Source organism: Acipenser ruthenus, chromosome 1, assembly GCF_902713425.1.
Source record: "Acipenser ruthenus chromosome 1, fAciRut3.2 maternal haplotype, whole genome shotgun sequence".
Taxonomy (NCBI): Eukaryota; Metazoa; Chordata; class Actinopteri; order Acipenseriformes; family Acipenseridae; genus Acipenser; species Acipenser ruthenus.
This window is the reverse complement of record NC_081189.1, coordinates 50648365-50666415: the sequence shown is the minus strand read 5'-3', so window position 1 is coordinate 50666415 and position 18051 is coordinate 50648365. Positions and strand designations below refer to the sequence as shown.

Sequence of the window (18051 nt, the reverse complement as noted above, 5' to 3'; positions counted from 1 at the left end):
AGTGGATCCCCTTAATGTAAACTTTATTTTTTCCAATTTAAGGGAGTACATGAGATCCCTAATCCAGTGAACATGTGAGAGTGGGGCAGCCTGTTTCCAACCAAACAAAATGAGGCCTCTAGCCAGCAGAGTTGCAAAGGCCACGGTGTCTGACTGCAGCCCTGTTAAGGGAACATTGTCGGGAATAGCACCGAAAATCGCAATGAGTGGAGTGGGGTCGATAGGCACTTGTAAGAACTGAGAGAGGGTCTCAAAGACAGAGGTCCAAAATGGAGCCAGCCTGGGACAGGACCAGAACATATGAATGAGAGAAGCTGGTGCTAGTTTGCATTTGTCACAGGCTGGATCCACTTCAGGGTATATTCTGGCCAATTTGACCTTTGATAAATGAAGACGGTGTAAGATCTTGACTTGAATAAGCCCATGCCGAGCACAAACTGAAGAGGAATGCACACGAGCAAGGATGGATTCCCAAATGTTATCAGTTAGCTGGAGTCCTAGATCATGTTCCCACAGGGTTTTCAAAGTGGACAATGAAGGGCAATGCAGAGACAATATAATGTTATAAATTTTAGATATTACGCCCCTACTGTCAGGGTTGAATTCTAGAATTGAATCAGTGGTTGATTTGGGAGGCAGTAGAGGAAATTGAACCACTCTATTGTGAACAAAGTTTTGAATTTGCAAGTATCGAAAAAAGTGTGTTTGAGGTAGGTTAAATTTTTGGACAAGCTGGCAAAAAGATGCAAAATTATTGTCAATGTATAAATCTTTAAGAGACTTAATACCACTTCTATACCACAGACTAAAAGCAGAGTCTTTCACTGAGGGTGGGAATAGATGGTTTACATCAACAGGGGCAGATATGGACATGGACTGTAGGCCAAACCGCCTCCTAAACTGGGACCAGATCCGGTGGGAGTGACACACCAATGGGTTAACACTGAACTGAGGAGTCGAGAGGGGAAGAGAAGAGCACAGTAGGGCAGGCAGGTAGGTAAAGAGACAGGAGGCTGACTCCATGACCAGCCACGCAGGGCCGTCTAGCCGGGGGTGAAAATGTGAACAATGTAATAGATTTCGGATATTAGCCGACCAATAATAAAATTGAAAGTTAGGCAGAGCCATACCCCCCCTTGGTTTCATTCTTTGTAGGAAATGTTTCTGAATTCTGGGAGGCTTCTTATTCCAGATAAACAAAGAAACAATCCGATCAAGTGTATTGAAAAAACTTTTAGTAATAAAAACAGGGATATATTGAAACAGGTAGAGTAACTTAGGGAGTGTGTTCATCTTGACCGAGTTGATGCGACCTGCCAGAGAAAGTGGTAGAGTGGACCAACGAAGTCTTGTTCAATACGCTCTAGTAGGGGAGTTAAATTGAAAGAGTTTGTTGTATGAGCGTGTGACTGTGACCCCTAAGTAAGTAAAGCTTTCGGATGCAATTTTGAAAGGGAGATTCTCAAGGGGACAGCGACAAGTCGCCAAGCTGATAGGGAACAATTAGAACATAAGAACATAAGAAAGTTTACAAACGAGAGGAGGCCATTCAGCCCATCTTGCTCGTTTGGTTGTTAGTAGCTTATTGATCCCAGAATCTCATCAAGCAGCTTCTTGAAGGATCCCAGGGTGTCAGCTTCAACAACATTACTGGGGAGTTGGTTCCAGACCCTTACAATTCTCTGTGTAAAAAAGTGCCTCCTATTTTCTGTTCTGAATGCCCCTTTATCTAATCTCCATTTATGACCCCTGGTCCTTTTTTCTTTTTTCAAGTCAAAGAAGTCCCCCGGGTTGACATTGTCTATACTTTTCAGGATTTTGAATGTTTGAATCAGATCGCCGCGTAGTCTTCTTTGTTCAAGACTGAATAGATTCAATTCTTTTAGCCTGTCTGCATACGACATGCCTTTTAAACCTGGGATAATTCTGGTTGCTCTTCTTTGCACTCTTTCTAGAGCAGCAATATCCTTTTTGTAACGAGGTGACCAGAACTGAACACAATATTCTAGGTGAGGTCTTACTAATGCATTGTAGAGTTTTAACATTACTTCCCTTGATTTAAATTCAACACTTCTCACAATATATCCAAGCATCTTGTTAGCCTTTTTTATAGCTTCCCCACATTGTCTAGATGAAGACATTTCTGAGTCAACATAAACTCCTAGGTCTTTTTCATAGTTCCCTTCTTCAATTTCACTATCTCCCATATGATATTTATAATGCACATTTTTATTGCCCGCATGCAATACTTTACACTTTTCTCTATTAAATTTCATTTGCCATGTGTCTGCCCAATTTTGAATGCGGTCTAGATCATTTTGAATGACCTTTGCTGCTTCAACAGTGTCTGCCACTCCTCCTATTTTTGTGTCGTCTGCAAATTTAACGAGTTTGCTTACTATATCAGAGTCTAAATCATTAATGTAGATTAGGAATAGCAGAGGACCTAATACTGATCCCTGTGGTACACCACTGGTTACCTCACTCCATTTTGAGGTTTCTCCTCTAATCAGTACTTTCTGTTTTCTACATGTTAACCACTCCCTAATCCATGTGCATGCATTTCCTTGAATCCCTACTGCGTTCAGTTTGAGAATTAATCTTTTATGCGGGACTTTGTCAAAAGCTTTCTGGAAATCTAAATAAACCATGTTGTATGCTTTGCAGTTATCCATTTTCAATGTTGCATCCTCAAAAAAGTCAAGTAGGTTAGTTAGACATGATCTCCCTTTCCTAAAACCATGCTGGCTGTCTCCCAGGATATTGTTACCATATAAGTAATTTTCCATTTTGGGTCTTATTATAGTTTCCATAAGTTTACATATAATAGAAGTCAGGCTTATTGGTCTGTAGTTACCTGGTTCGGTTTTGTCTCCCTTTTTGTGGATTGGTATTACATTTGCTATTTTCCAGTCTGTTGGTACAACCCCTGTGTCAAGAGACTGTTGCATGATCTTGGTTAGCGGTTTGTAAATAACTTCTTTCATTTCTTTGAGTACTATTGGGAGGATCTCAAATTCACTCTTGTGTAGGTTAAGTTTATATCCAGAGAACCTGCTAAACTGCTCCAGTATGACTAAGGCATGGGGGAGGGAAGAGATAGGATCAGAAATATATAAAAGAAGGTCATCAGCATAAAGTGACACCTTTTGCTCACGCCCCCCCCCCCCCGAATTACTCCTTTTACACCCTGACTTACACGCAGGGATATTGCAAGAGGTTCAATAGCAATTGCAAAAAGAAGGGGAGAGAGAGGGCAACCCTGTCTTGTACCTCGGTGGAGAGAGAAGTATTTGGATTGCACTTCATTTGTGCGAACAGAAGCTGTCGGGGAGGAATATAACAGCTTGATCCATGACATAAAATAATGACCAAAGCCAAACCTATGTAGAGCAGCAAACATGTAGTCCCACTCAACACGATCAAAAGCTTTCTCTGCATCTAATGAAAGAATAACCTCAGGCAGGGGAGAAGAGGGAGTATATATAATATTGAACAGACGGCGAAAGTTAAAATAAGAGTGTCTGCCCTGCACAAATCCTGTCTGGTCAGAGGAGACTATAGAGGGGAGAACCGACTCAAGACGGTGTGCCAGGGTCTTAGCAAGAATTTTAAAGTCTGCATTAAGCAGCGAAATGGGGCGGTAGGATCCACAATCAAGAGGGTTCTTATTCTGTTTAAGCAGTACAGAGATAGAGGCTTGGCACAGCGTAGGCGGTAGGGACATGGATGTAAAAGATTCAGAAAACATGGTGTTCAGTAGGGGAGACAAACTACAGCTAAATTTCTTATAAAATTCTATGGGAAACCCATCTGGGCCAGGAGATTTACCACTCTGCATTGACCTAATAGCTTGAGATTTCATCTGGGGCAAAGGGCTCCTCCAGGTGGGCCTTTTGAGTCAGGATCCAAAACTGGAACAGGAAGGCTCTCAAAAAAAGAATCGGTTAATGCGGGATCGGCAGGTGATTCCGATTTGTAAAGAGAAGAATAAAATGTTTAAATTGATCATTAATCTCCTGCTGGTCAGTTGTAGGCAGACCTGATTGAGAATTAATTTGTGGGATCAAATGTGAAGCAGCAGATTGACGCAGATGATGTTCTAAAATGTTGCTAGCCTTGTCACCATGTTCATATAGTGCATGCCGTGATGATCGAATCATTAATTGCTCTGCCTGTTTAGTGGAGAGAAGGTTGAATTCAGTCTGTAGGGACAATCGTTTATAGAGTTCTGGAGTGGGAGAGAGAGCATGTTGCTGATCTAACTGCAAAATAAGGTCAGTTAGTTCTGAGAGCCGTCCTGTTCGAAGCCTGTTGAGTCGAGCACTGTAAGAGATTACTTGGCCTCGTAAATAAGCCTTTAGGGTTTCCCATAAAGTGATGGAGGACATCCCAGGTGTTGAGTTGGTATCCAGAAAGAAGTCTATCTGGGAAGAAATAAACTGGACAAAGTCTTGATCAGATAATAGGGGGTTGAGTCTCCAAGGATGACGTGGTTCCACCTGTCTGTGAAAAACAAGCTCCAAAACCAAAAAGAGGTGCATGATCTGATATGACTATACTCTGATATGTACAAGAACGTACAATAGGAAGCAGTTTTTTGTGCAGGAAAAAGTAGTCAATATGAGAGTATGTTTGATGTACAGGAGAAAAAAAAAAGAGTACTGCCGGGCAGTTGGAAAAAGAAAGAGCCACGGATCAGAAGCCCCATATGCGTCAAGAAATGAACGAATAATCAGAGCAGATTTTGAAGGGGGTGCTGGATTTAGGTAGGAGTGGTCCAACCTAGGATTAAGAGTACAGTTCATGCCCCCCCCCCCCCCCAGTAAGAGGTGGTGTGTGTGCACATCAGGTAGGGAAGAAAGAAAGTTAGTGAACAACTGACTGTCATCCCAATTAGGAGTATAGACATTAGCTAAAATTAAAGGGGTGTTATAAAGAGTACCTGTGACAACAACATAACGACCATTTGGGTCCGAAGTCACCTGGGAGGCAATGAATGGAATGGATTTGTGTACTAAAATTGCTGCTCCCCGAGCTTTGCCATGAAATTTGGAATGAAATATCTGCCCAACCCAACTCCTGCACATACGGGAGTGGTCCGAATTTTGAAGATGTGTTTCTTGCAGAAAAGCAATGCCCACTTTCAGTTGTTGAAGGTGAGATAACACTCGATTGCGTTTCACTGGGTGATTAAGCCCCTTGATATTCCAGCTTATAAAATTAACCTGGCACCCAATATCACTAGAGTTAGTGCCAGCCACAGCAACCATCAAGATTTAGGGATGTAAAGAAAAAAATGTAGGATGAGATACCAAACGAAACAAAACAGGCATCTTAACCTCAGATCCCCTCCCCTTGACCAATATAAAAAAAAACACGGCAGAAGAGAAGGAAAGTGAAAGAGAAAACAAAACAAAAAAAAAAAACAACAATAGAAAAAATATAACAGCCCCCCTCCCCATACCACCTATTAAGAGGTGGTAACATTCCCAAAGCTTAATTTGTAAAGCTTTTAACCTAACCACTGTGTCTGCTCTGCTGTGCCTAACCTTACAGCACTAGTCCCAGAACTGAACTATCTAAATGTGAGCAACCCTTGAAAATAGGTAACTATAAGAAATGTACCAAAATGTATGAAAACACCAGAGAGAATAAATAAATAAACTGGTTAATGCTTATAAAGTGATAATGTAATACTGCAAGAACATTTCAATGATTTAGTAAAGTACCCACATAGTAAGTCAACACCCCAAACTATATCAGTAAGAGAAACAAACCTTTTCATTTCAGCAATAACACATAGTATACTGAACCCAGGGCCATGCAAACGTTATTTCTCTCCTTTCCAACCACACACAAACGTGAATACTAAAAAAATATAAAAAAATAATATACATACATACATACATACATATATAAAGTCATTCAAGGGCACTATATAAGCGTGAGGATGGAAAGATCTTTATGCCCTGTGAATGCACTGTACAACCACTAGAGGTCTTGGCCTGACTACAAGGGAGTCAGGAAGAAACTACATTGCCCAGAAGCCACAGGGTTTGGCTTGATGGCCCAATTAATTGATTTATTATTGACAGCTGGACTTAATGACAAGCCCTTTAAAAAGGGAGAGGTTCAACCCGTCTGGGTGAGGTGTATGGAAGAAGGGCACATGTGTGTGGATCTGGAGAGAAAAAAAACAAACGATAACAAAATGCGTTGTTAAAGAAATTAAGTTTAATATTTGTTTTTTTTGTTATGGGTAAACAGCTAGCTGTCCCGTGGTTAGATAGGCTTCCTTATAAAAGCTAAGTTAGCACTCCTTGCCGGAGTTAGGCTTTTGTTTTGTTTGTTTGTTTGTTTTGTTATAGTGGATTAAAATAAATAAATAACACCAAGAGTGTTGTTGAACGGCAACTCGAGTCTCCTATCTGTGGTTTACAAGATCTACTACACCTCGGGGTCACGTCATCACAATATATATATATATATATATATATATATATATATATATATATACACATACACATACATACAGTATGCATACACGTACACACACACACATACATATATACACACTATACATACATATATATACATATACACACACATATACACACATACACACATAAAATAGTAATACTGGAAAATCCATTACAGACAGTTGAGAGTAGCAAACTTAACCAGCAACCCAATAACACCACTAGAGCGATAGCTGCAAAGCATGCCCACCCAGACTAGCAAAACCCCTGTTCTCCGTGGCACCAAAACTAAATTCCCCGGGATTGACATAACCAGTGAAGCGCCGTTTGCCTGTCAGTCTGATGCGCACATTTCAACCATAACAGTAATGCTTTCAATTTAGGAGAACATTCATTTTACCGAAGGAATACACACACACACACACACACACAACCATACATACACAAAACAATAATAATAAATAAATAAACAAAAAATACATTTATACTGCTGTATAACGCCGGTATATTTAAATGATATTAAGTCCGCAATTACTGTACTGTATTTACTCTGTGCATTTTAGCTTAGGGAGGATCTCTCTTGAATAAAAGTCCCTTGCTGCTTCTGGAGTATCAAAGATTTTAGCAGTTCCATTGAATGAAACGAGGAGACGTGCTCGATGTAATAGGCCATATCTCACCTTCGCACCACGGAGAAGCGCCCTCACTTCATTATAAGCAGCTCTGTGCTTTACCAAATCAGCACTAAAATCGGGGAAAATGAAGACTCATTTTCCGCAGATGATGAGCTGCCCCTTCTCCCTTGACAAACGCAGAAGCCGCTCTATAGCCTGAAAATGGTGAACTCTCAAAATGAAAGGCTTTGGGTGCTCTCCCTCTCGTGGTCTCGCAGCCGAGGAGCGATGCGCCCTATCCAGAACGGGGGGAGTCCAGGCACTCCTGCCCAAACACTTCTTGAAAGAAGCTCGACATAAACTCAGTTGGTCTGCCTTCCTCCATCCCCTCCGGAATCCCGACGACGCGCAGATTATTTCTCCTACTTCGGTTCTCCAGGTCGTCAATTTTAGCAAGGAGCTTGTTATTTTCAGAAGCAAGCAAGCTGCAGGCTGATTCAACCTCAGCAAGGCAGGCGTTAAACACATTCATGGAGTCCTCCACCTCTCTAACTATTTCAGAGCACTCAGACAACGAGGCTTTAATGGGAACAATTGCTGATTGAATTTCAGATCGAAGCATAGCAATCTCATCTTGGATAACTTCCCTGACGATCCTACGGAAATCGTCAAGCATGGTGGAGCTGTAGCCGGGCCCCCCTCCGCTTTCTCCTGTAAAAGCGCTCGGCCGAGGAGCAGGTGTACCTGGATCAGCAGCCATCGATTTTTTGCTTGACGGCTTTGGTGGCATTACAAAGTAAGTGTGACTGACAGCCACGGATATATCAAATAAAATAGCAGATGTAACGTTAAACTTAACAAACAAAAAGCGACGTTTTAAAGGAATGATTTTAAAGGATTGCTAAAGATTATTTTAAAAGATTCAGGAACTCCTGCTTTATACCTCTACTCCATATTAGGCCCCCTGGTGGTCTCCTAATTTAATTTAATTTAACTTAATTTAACTTATGTTGCTTAATTTACTCATGTGGCTTAATTTAACTCATGTTGCAGTCAGTCCACCCAGCAGTAGGTTTAACTGCAGTTATTCCAACCTCGGAGTAACACTATATGAATATATTGCAACGTCAGGTAAAATGTTATTAAAATACATAAAGCTGCTGGATATATATTTTAAATTAATCAATTTGCAGTTGAATAAATAACTATTGCAAACAATAGGTACTACAGCTGATGCTGTGCCTTAAACTATGTCATTGTAGATTGTAGATTTGTTGTATTGTGCACAAATTTTTACTTTCGTGAATACGGTTTATATCTATTCTGTTGAATTTGATATTTCATTTATTTACAGCATTCTTTAATAAAATAAAAGGTGTTTTCATAGCTATGAGACTGCATTCTTTATGTAACAGATGTGTGTGTATATATATATATATATATATATATATATATATATATATATATATATATATATATATATATATATATATATATATATATATATATATTCTCTCATTTTGTATGTACTTACATAATAGCCGAAGGCTGGTGTCACTTAGAATAGATGGACACGGTCTTTTTAACTATCGGGAGTTTGCCTTTATCGGATGTGATTGTGTCATTGTTTGTAAATGGCACACCTGATGCAGGCTACGTGCTGCATGTTGTGTTAATGTCTACTCAGGATTTATACTATTTGTTAATTATGTAATTGGCAGCTAAATTTCCTTGTTTGTCTTTTCTGCTATATGCTGTGTTGGAGAGAATGAGGGAGTGGTCCGAGGCATCGCAATCTGTGAGAGAGGAACAGCAAGGACGGGCGGGGCAGTGGCGTGCATTGAAGTCTATGGAAAGAAAGTGAGAATATTGATTCTGGTTGTTTTGTAAGCCGTATAGACACGGGATTGTTTGTTTGTAGTGAAACAATCTGTTGGAATGCTATTTTGCACAAGAGATTATTGGAAGATTGGAAGTTTTCTTATTGCTGTTTGTGTTCCTTTGTTAAGATTCAGTTTAACCAATCCACTGCAGGGCGGCCGACCTGTTTGTGTGGAGTCTGTGTAATTGCTGTTTGAAGCCCGCAGCCGCTGTCCTTGCGATTCCTTACTCTGTCCTTTTTTTTATTGATTAATTGTTTTTGTTGCTGTATTTTATTAGAACATGTGCTTTTAATGATCTTGCCTATTTGTTCTTTTTTTGTTCATTAACCACTTCAACACCATGACGTACACACATACGTCAATTGAAAACCCACTTACAGTACCATGCCGTACCTGCGTACGTCAAGTTTCCCATTCTATTCTATGATCGGTTTCTCAGTCTAGCGTTTCAGGTTTCATTCTCTAAAGCAGTGCTAGTACTGTGGAATGTGCAATGAAAGTTGGGGGAGGGTCAGGTGACATTTTTTATCCAATTACGTGTCATGTAGCGATTCCAATCTAACTGTGGGCATTTAGAAGGCTGAGATATATTGCAGGAAGCCATTCAGCTTTTACAAGTGTATGTGTATATATATATATATATATATATATATATATATATAATATAATATATACAGAGGTGCTCAAATTTGTTGGTACCCCTCCACAAAAAACGAAGAATCCACAATTTTCTCTGAAATAACTTGAAACTGACAAAAGTAATTGGCATCCACCATTGTTTATTCCATATTTAATAGAAATCAGACTTTGCTTTTGATTTTTTATTCAACATAATATTGTAAATAATAAAACAAATGAAAATGGCATGGACAAAAATGATGGGACCGCTAACCTAATATTTTGTTGTACAACCTTTAGAGGCAATCACTGCAATCAAACGTTTTCTGTAGCTCTCAATGAGACTTCTGCACCTGTTAACAGGTAGTTTGGCCCACTCTTCCTGAGCAAACTGCTCCAGCTGTCTCAGGTTTGATGGGTGCCTTCTCCAGACTGCAAGTTTCAACTCTTTCCATAGATGTTCGATAGGATTCAGATCAGGACTCATAGAAGGCCACTTCAGAATAGTCCAATGTTTTGTTCTTTCCATTCTTGGGTGCTTTTAGCTGTGTGTTTTGGGTCATTATCCTGTTGGAGGACCCATGACCTGCGACTGAGACAGAGCTTTCTGACACTGGGCAGTACGTTTCGCTCCAGAATGCCTTGATAGTCTTGAGATTTCATTGTGCCCTGCACAGATTCAAGGCACCCTGTGCCAGGCGCAGCAAAGCAGCCCCAAAACATAACCGAGCCTCCTCCATGTTTCACTGTAGGTTCTTTTCTTTGAAAGCTTCATTTTTTCGTCTGTGAACATAGAGCTGATGTGACTTGCCAAAAAGCTCCTGTTTTGACTCATCTGTCCAAAGGACATTCTTCCAGAAGGATTGTTGCTTGTCAATATGCATTTCAGGAAATTCCAGTCTGGCTTTTTTATGTTTTTCTGTCAAAAATGGAGTCCTCCTGGGTCTTCTTCGATGGAGCCCACTTTCGCTCAAAAAGCGACGGATGGTGCGATCAGAAACTGACGTACCTTCACCTTCAGCTTGTATCTCTTTGGCAGTTATCCTTGGTTCTTTTTCTACCATTCGCACTATCCTTCTGTTCAATCTGGGGTCGATTTTCCTCTTGCGGCCGTGCCCAGGGAGGTTGGCTACTGTTCCATGGACCTTAAACTTCTTAATAATATTTGCAACTGTTGTCACAGGAACATCAAGCTGCTTGGAGATGGTCTTGTAGCCTTTACCTTTACCATGCTTGTCTATTATTTTCTTTTTCTCCTCAGACAACTCTCTCCTTTGCTTTCTCTGGTCCATGTTCAGTGTGGTGCACACAATGATACCAAACAGCGCAGTGACTACTTTTCTCCATTTAAATAGGCTGAATGACTGATTCAAGATTGGAGACATGTGTGATACTAATTAAAGAAACGAATTAGTTTGAAATATCACTATAATCCAATTATTTATTATCTTTTCTAAGGGGTACCAACAAATGTGTCCAGGCCATTTTAGAATATCTTTGTAGAATAAGCAATAATTCATCTCTTTTCACAGCTTCTTTGCTTTATTCTATGACATACCAAAGGCATGCAAGTATACATGATAAAATAGCTTTTAATTTCATTACTTTTCAGGAGGAATGAAGCATTATTTCAATGATCTGTAAGGGTACCAACAAATTTGAGCATGTCTGTATGTATATATATATATATATATATATATATATATATATATATATATATATAGTGTTTTAAATTATTATTTTGTATTTATTATTAGTTTTACTTGTTTAGTTATAGTTTATATAGTTTTTAGCGAAAGCTAAACATGGCATCTTTCTATAATGAGCAACGGGAGTGAAGTTGATTTGGAGGATTTCTATACCAGCGACAGTGATGCTGACTTATCACTCAGTGATTATGATGAAGAGGATTTGGAGCCAAGAACAATACAAACTGTACGAACAGAAGAGCATGCAGCTACTTTACAGGTAAGCCAGCTGCAAACGGGAAGCTGTTTGGTTTGAAATGGCAGTGCTGTGACGGAATACTGTCAAAACACAGCACTGGGTACTGGCAAAGCGGCAGCCAGATCCATCACAATGCCTGCGCAAAGCAGCTGTGTACACGCATTTGTGACTATCCCTCCAACGCAAGCGAAGCAGACACCGTAAAAAAAGGTACAGGGTCTGCTACGAAAATGAAAACAAAAGAAGACAAAAGAAAAATGTGCAGTGGTTGCGAAGGCAACCCTGGTTTCTGTTGTATTGAACATTTCAATAAATGGCACAGAGCAAGTCGATACTGGCACACGTTTTGATGTTGTTTATTTGATAATTACTGACTAATAATTATTATTGTTATCGTTATTAGCAGCTGTTTTTTATTGTTAAAAAAAACAACAAAAAAAACGTTTTTATCTCTATTGAATATGGGTATGTAGTACACAGCAGCATAAAGGGTTAATGAAAAACACAGTAAGTCATTTATTTGGGTTTTATTCATCATATGTTAACATTTTATAGCAATTACAGGTTTGAAAACATTATTATTATTTTCAAAATCTGGTACCTGGGAAGGGGTTTCATTTTTACATCTGGAGTTGCAGTGGTTAAACATTGTGTACTGTTTTAATTATAGAATAAATGGAATTTCTAAAACTACAGTTTAAAGTATAAACCTAATTTACTATAGCTGTGTCAGATCCTTTGCAGGCTGTTCCATCGGTGGTTTGGGCTGGTACTGCACCCTTGACAACTTCACAGTACACTTTATTTATTAGTAATAGTATTTTGTGTTTCCTTTGTTATTATTTTGATTCATTATCTGGTTGAGTTTGGGTGGTTTATTTTATTGGTTTATTTGATTATTTTATGTTACGGTTTATAGATTTATTTGTTTGAGTGATTTCTGTGGCACTAGAATTATTCTTTTTGTTTGCCCTTTCACTGTGGGTTGGACAGAGCTGTGTCTCCAGCCACCCACCCCTTCTGGTACAGCTGTGACTGAAATAAAACCAAGTTTACCTGTATACCTGAGAGGTGGGTCTTGGGGGGGATTGCTGGCCCTATAAAATAATATTATGCTGTTCCCTCAGGTCTGCCCTTTTAAAGAGACGTGAAGATGCTCTGGTCCAGAACGGTGACAGCCGGGAAGGAAAAATCTGAAAAGAAAAAAAGAACCCAACGAAAGAGAATAGGGGTAGCAGGGAAAACCGTGGGTAGACCCCCTAAGTATTTTTAGCAGGCTGAGGGAGCAGTGAGAGTAGGACGGAGACCCAGGCCGTGCGGGTAGCGACAGTCAGGGTGAAGCTGCCAAGTGCAGCACCTTTTATTTGTAATTTTGATACTGTGTTTTATTTTCCTTTTTTCTTTTGCCTTTTGATTATTCTTTTGTTGAGCACCTGTGAGTGTGGCTGCACCTGTATTCTGTACCGCCTCTCGTATTGTTGTGGTTCTGTTTTTACCATCGTTGGTAGGCAGACCACGGTCAACAGCGCCCTCTGCGGGCTGAAAAGAGAAATTACCCACCCATAATAAAATTGGGCACCTGTGTGGTGTTTCAAGTTCACCTGTGTCTCCCTTGTGTCAGTGAATTACCCACAACCCTTCCACAAATACATATAGATAACTTGTGTACCTGGGTTACGATATTTCCCAGGTTTTTAGTTGCTATAGCCCTTGCCTTAGTGGCTATAGCCCTTGCCTTAGTGGCAAGGTGTTACACTTACAAAAGGTGTTTTCATGAGATACTGCATCCCCTCAGAAACTGTATTTTAAAAGCTATGAGATACTGCATCCCCCTCAGAAAAGGTGTTTTAACAGCTATGAGATATTGCACCCCCTCAGAAAGGGTGTTTTTAAGCTCATTTTATTGCTGAATGTGATTAATATCAATTAATATAACTTTATGTATGCAAGCACTCTTGCCTCCTCAGTATTTGGATAATGACATCATTGTTAAAATTCAAGTTTGATAGATTAGGATTTAAAACTAAGCATATTGTCTATATTCTGGCATTGTTGCATTTCCTATTTTGTTATATATTGAATTAGAATGTTGCAAAGAAAAAGCCGCTTATTTGCTGTGCATGGTCAAGTGCCTCTGTGATTTTTCATGGCTGGCTACAGCCCTGGTGTTCATACGAGTGTGAACGTTGTTTTTTGTAGTTGTACTTCTGAAACATGAACGTCTTTCAGTGTCATGAAGGAGAAAATGGACATTTATTGAAACAGTAAGATCGAGCACAACGCAGTGGATTTTATTACAAGCGCCTGTATCTGCGTCTCATCATCCCTTCAAAACTTCATAGCAACCTAAGAGCAGACATTGCAAACGTGTAACGGTAAACAAAACGCTGCATTACATTAGACTGCTAATGATGATTGAAAAATGCATGTTTCCCCTCATTCTACATTTATCACAAAACGAGTTTGAGTGCAGTTTATCATGACTATGAAAACACCTTTTCTGAGGGGGTGCAGTATCTCATAAGCAGATTGGCGAGAGTTCAGCTGTCAGCACATCATAACCAATGTGTAGTTCAGAGGGTTGCAGCTCAAGCTTTTCGGCTGACCAGTCGATTTGATTGGCTCTTTGGCCGTGTTCTGACTATACTCATGAATATGCATTTTACTTCTTTAAACCTTTGTGGTCCATTTATTAATTGCGCGTCAGGCACGTCAGGTCTAATTAATTTTCACACGCAGAGTTAATTTTAGACACGCTGTTTAAAAGTATTTTTTTTCCACAGTCAAACAGGTTTAAATGGCCCTGCATATCAACAAAGCACTCACTAGGCATCTCCAGCCCCACCCCACCCTTTCGTTTGCTATAGTGTTCACCTATGTAAGAAATAAATAATAATAATAATAGTCGTACATACCGATCGATCATCTCCGGATCACTCGTTTTATCACCAAACTCCTCAATAATGCGATCCAAGTCATTATTTTATTACTATAACATCTCAAAAAAGCTCTGCAAATGTCCGTGTTTTCTGTGCGCTGATTCAGTCAGCCAACTTGTTTACTTACGACCGCCCCCGTTATCTGATACCTGATACCAAGTATGACTATTCATGAGATACGCCTTTTTTTTCCGACTTGTCTCGGCTGCTGTCGCTTCCACTCGGCAATTGAATGTTTTTCTCTGCTTTTTCCGGAGAAAAAACGACTAGACACCCGTTTATTGCGTTGCTATAATGATGTCGGACCCAGTCCGACAAAGGACCTGTGAGAAATAATTGCAATGTTGGACCCAGTCCAACAATGGACCGCAAAGGGTTAATGTGATCCGCTGCGAGGCTCCTTGCAAACCGCACAGCCCTGAACTCGACAAAACCCCCCAACTCAACTACGACTACTACACACACTGTCTGAATATCAAGACTGAAGTAACCCACTTACTTCAAATGGAAACGTCAAATTCTCCTAAATACACCAGTACGGAGAGTTAAGGTTTCTGGTTGTCAGGTTTTATTTTTGAGCGTTCCGCTTGCCTTTAATGTTGTAATTAGCATCATAAACCATCTCAGTTTCATAAGTTAATCATGGAAAGATGATAATGATAAAATAAGCTCAACTATTTTTTTTTTACCTACTGTATACATTCCTAAAACGACAGTGATGATCGCTTTACTGTCGCTGCTTGGAGGAGTAGCTACAGAAATGCTTCATAAAACAAAGACTTCACCCTCGCTAAACTAGTCATATAAAATGAATAACGTTTGCGGTGATTAATTATGTGTTTGCATTATAAGAGCACTACTTAAAATGCAGAGCAATTCATTTTATTCCCCCGCCCTTATTCTGCATGTTAAGTTATTCGCTGGAGTGAAAGAAGCATTAAAAGTTAATCGGCTCATTTTAATTTTTAATAAAAACAGTCGGCATAAAACTTATTTAAAAGGAGGTACATCGTCAGAAAAAACAGCGGAAAATAAATAAAAAAACGATATTAAATTGAAAGACAGTAGCCTACTACACACATCAATCACACGTTATAAGTAAATAATAAAGATGTTGAAAAGCACAGCGGCACTCATTATTTCAGCATGCATTAAAAAATAAAAATGTGAATTTAATGTGTACATGTAGTACTTAATATACTTCATAAGGTACAGCTGAGTTCAATTTCAGTGTAAAGTAATATTTAGTCAATGTTCTAGGCTGTAGCCAGCTAAGGCACCAGAGGCATGGGCCTCAGTAAAAAAAAAAGCATAGTAATAATTATTTATCTAGGCTCTTTTACACATTGCTTTGCCGCAAAATAAAATGCATTTAATCCGTCGTTGTGTCCATCAATTTCACACAAATATAATCTTAAAACACCTACAACGGAAAGATGTGCACTCAGATCGGGACATATATTACATCAAAATAAAGGGGGTGAATTGCTATTTAATACGTTAATAGTAAGAACATAAGAAAGTTTACAAACGAGAGGAGGCCATTCAGCCCATCTTGCTCGTTTGGTTGTTAGTAGCTTATTGATCCCAGAATCTCATCAAACAGCTTATTGAATGATCCCAGGGTGTCAGCTTCAACAACATTACTGGGGAGTTGGTTCCAGACCCTAACAATTCTCTGGGTAAAAAAGTGCCTCCTATTTTCTGTTCTGAATGCCCCTTTATCTAATCTCCATTTGTGACCCCTGATCCTTTTCTTTTTTCAGGTCAAAAAAGTCCTCTGGGTCGACATTGTCTATACCTTTTAGGATTTTGAATGTTTGAATCAGATTGCCGCAAAGTCTTCTTTGTTCAAGACTGAATAGATTCAATTCTTTTAGCCTGTCTGCATACAACATGCCTTTTAAACCCGGGATAATTCTGGTTGCTCTTCTTTGCACTCTTTCTAGAGCAGCAATGTCCTCTTTGTAACTAGGTGACCAGAACTGAACACAATATTCTAGGTGAGGTCTTACTAATGCATTGAAAAGTTTTAACATTAAAAAGAAGAAGGAAAATAACAATTGTACCTTAGTCTGACGACTTATATCTCATTGTGTATGTGACGGTTTAGCCATCTGGAGATAATGACAAACTCATTTATTTAATTGCCTGCTTTGATTTTTAACATCTGTTTTTAAAATGTAATTTGTGTATAAAATGTATGAAATACTGACGGGTAAATATTTTAAATGTTTATTCACTTGGGAAGAGGTCCAAGGTCAAGTGGGTAAATAAAAGGAAGATGACCGCTGGACGTAAAGGGAGACGTGGACCTTGAGTGTAGAAGCTGTAGCACGTTTGCGTTTTTGTTGTTTTTAAATATTGCAATCTACTATAACCTCAAACTGTGTTAGTTTTTAGCACGTTTGCACACTGTCTGTGTCTGGATATTGCACTACGCACTTTGTTTTGGATTTGTTTACAATACCACCGCACTTGAATATCCGGAGGTATGAATTGTCTTTAAAAGAAAGCCTTGCTGTCTATGTGCTGCTGTTTTTATGGAACATTTCTAAAGTAAAGATTCTGAACTGAATTACTGCTTGTGACTGAATTACTGCGCTGCACACAACACTGCCATAGGAAGTGACTTGAACCCTGGTTCTCTAAGTTTTCTAATAGTCTGCTGGACAACTTCGCTCGGCACCGCGACCGTGTATAAGAGGTTTTTTTTTCACATTTGATGCATGAAAGTTTCAGACTTTTGATACTGGTACAGATGGTAATTTTAAGTAATTTAGTTTTGCCGCTGCAACATGGTGAAAACAGCAAAACTCTTTGAGCTGTGTAGAGACTCTCGGTAGTTTCAAACAAGTTTTTCTAACTTGTACGAGGAACTACTGTTCCTGTCAGATTTTCTGCATTTTTGCACATTTTTCACATTGTATTTGGTCCGATTTTTTTGTGGGTTGTAGTAGTATATAGAGGGAGTCCGAGAGAAAAAATGACACCAAAGTTTGGTGCTTCTTTCATTTGTTTGGTGTGCAAGGTAATCAAACATGCAATCTTCAGGTGTGAAAAAGTTATTGCCCCCACTAGTTAACTCAACCCAATTAAAGGGATAATTAGGGTCAGCTGTTTGAGTACTTTGGTTAACAACCAGGCCTGATTTTGGGCCAGCCCTGCCCATTATAAATCTGACTAACTGTGGCCCTTACCATCAGAGTGAAGTTGTCAGCACACAGGTTCTAGAGGCACATCATCCCACAACAAAATAAATTCCTGAAGACCTCTGGAAAAAAGTTGTTGATGCCTATCAGTCTGGAAAGGGTTACAAAGCCATTTCTAAGGCTCTGGGGCTCCACCGAACCACAGTCAGAGCCATATTGTCGAAATGGAGAAAGTTTGGGACAGTAGTGAATCTTCCCAGGAGTGGTCGTCCTGTCAAAATCTCTCCAAGAGCAAGGCGTAAAATCATCCAGGAAGTCACAAAGAACCCTAGAACAACATCCAGGGATCTGCAGGCCTCTCTCGCCTCGGCTAAGGTCAGTGTTCATCAGACTCCACCATCAGAAAGACACTTGGC

General features: G+C 39.5%; 1 protein-coding gene across 13 annotated transcripts in view; it reads left to right on the top strand.

The window, feature by feature from the left end:
- adgrl3.1 (adhesion G protein-coupled receptor L3.1) overlaps window positions 1-18051 on the top strand; it is a 450501-nt gene that overhangs the window by 7669 nt on the left and 424781 nt on the right. Inside the window, exon 2 of one of the 13 annotated variants that reach the window (XM_059026047.1) lies at window positions 7709-7892. The exons of the other annotated variants lie outside the window; for them this stretch is intronic. The gene's annotated coding sequence lies outside the window, so the exon portion shown is untranslated. The remainder of the gene's footprint in view (window positions 1-7708; window positions 7893-18051) is intronic. 13 annotated transcript variants of the gene reach the window in all.